Source organism: Cupressus sempervirens, chromosome 3 (genome assembly GCF_028749045.1).
Source record: "Cupressus sempervirens isolate cs-2001-9-10 chromosome 3, ASM2874904v1, whole genome shotgun sequence".
Classification (NCBI taxonomy): domain Eukaryota; kingdom Viridiplantae; phylum Streptophyta; class Pinopsida; order Cupressales; family Cupressaceae; genus Cupressus; species Cupressus sempervirens.
Window position 1 is genome coordinate 792,742,223 of NC_143120.1, and position 1,782 is coordinate 792,744,004.

A 1,782-nucleotide genomic window follows, 5' to 3' on the forward strand; every position below is an offset into this window, starting at 1 on the left:
AGATAACTGACTAGTAATAGTATTAAACTGATTTAAATGATCTGCAACAGATCCCCCTTCTGCCATTTTCATATTAAATAAATGCTTCATGAGAAATACCTTGTTTGAAGCGGAGGGCTTTTCATACAGTGTCGCTAGGGTTTTCATCAAAACTTCTGTCATTTTTGCTTTTGTAATATTAAATGCCACCGATGGTGCCAAGCATAACCGAATGCTTCTGAGTGCCTTTCTGTCCAAAAGATCCCATTCAGCCTCTTACATAGTTCCCTGATTCTTGGCTTTGCCTTCCAACGGCTTCCATAAATCCTTCTAATATAGATAGTCTTCCATTTGCATCTTCCATAACTGGAAGTTCTTCCCATTAAACCTGTCAACCCTCAGCTTACCCTCATCTGCCATCACTCCCACTCAACCATGAGACTTCCACTTAACCGTGAGACTTCCCTGTAGAGGATAACTGAAAGACAACCTCGCTCTGATACCACTTGTTAGGATAAACCACAGACAGAAATAAAAACTACATGCAAATATAACCAATAACAGAAAATAATAGATCACACAAAAATGAACACAAGGCACCAAGATTTAACGTGGTTCACCCAATCCCTGGGCTACATCCACCAAATAGCAAGTCCAATCTTATTACAATCCAGTGATTACAACCTGATTACAATCTGTAATCCCTTACAACTCAATACTGCTGCAAGAACCAATTTCGCATCACAACATAATGAAAAAATACCTAAACCTAAACCCTTTTATACAAGTATTAAACTGCTTTAGGGGTTATAAGATGTCGGCCATAATTAGCCATAACTTTAGTGACAAATCTACGAATGGTGAATAGTACCAAAAAAAAAATTTCAGGGTGATGCCCCGAACCCCACAAATTATGAAGTATTTACAGTACTTTCTTGATCAGTCACCACAATCTAACACAATGGTGGGGAGTGGTCCATCGTGTAGATCTCACATGCAAGTGATTATGAGTCTCTCCCTCAAGCATACATACATGTTAATAGAAAAGTAAAACATATAGATAGCCACACACATGCAAGTATGAGATCAGTAACCAATAAGGCATGTACATATATGATCTAACAACTATGATTAACTGAAAGCATGTAAAGTAACTACATCATTAGAACAATCATAATCAACCCTTAAAAGCATATAACATGTAAGAAGAGTCTTACAATATAAATGTATCCATAATGTAACATTGTACACAATATACCTTCAATAATACTAAGTAAACTGATACATGCACTTGAAAACTAGTTTTAAAAAGCATCACAACACAAATCAAAAAGTGAACTATGGGTGGGTATTACATCCAACCCCCTAGAGTTATGCTTACTCTTGGAGGTTTATAAACAATTAGGGATATAAATCTTGTAATATAGATGCATCCTCATATGGGCTTTGATGACTTATCAATAGGGTCTCATTGGAACCCTATTTGTTCAACAATTTGACCCTTGAGGACCAACTCTCATTGCTAAAGAATGTAAATGTGATCCAAAGGTAGTTGCTCATCCTCTACCTATAATGTGTTCCCATAAAGAACATGTATCACATCTAGAATGTACCATCTAAGTGCAGAAACATAGAAAACATCATGAATGTGAGATAGGCTAGGTGGCAATGCATGATAGTAAGAAAATGAACTTATCCTCTCAAGGATCTCAAATTGCCCATAAATTGAGGTGCTAGATTTAAACACTTCACATAATGGACCAAACTCTTTCGTGGACACACTCTCAAAAACACCTTATCCCC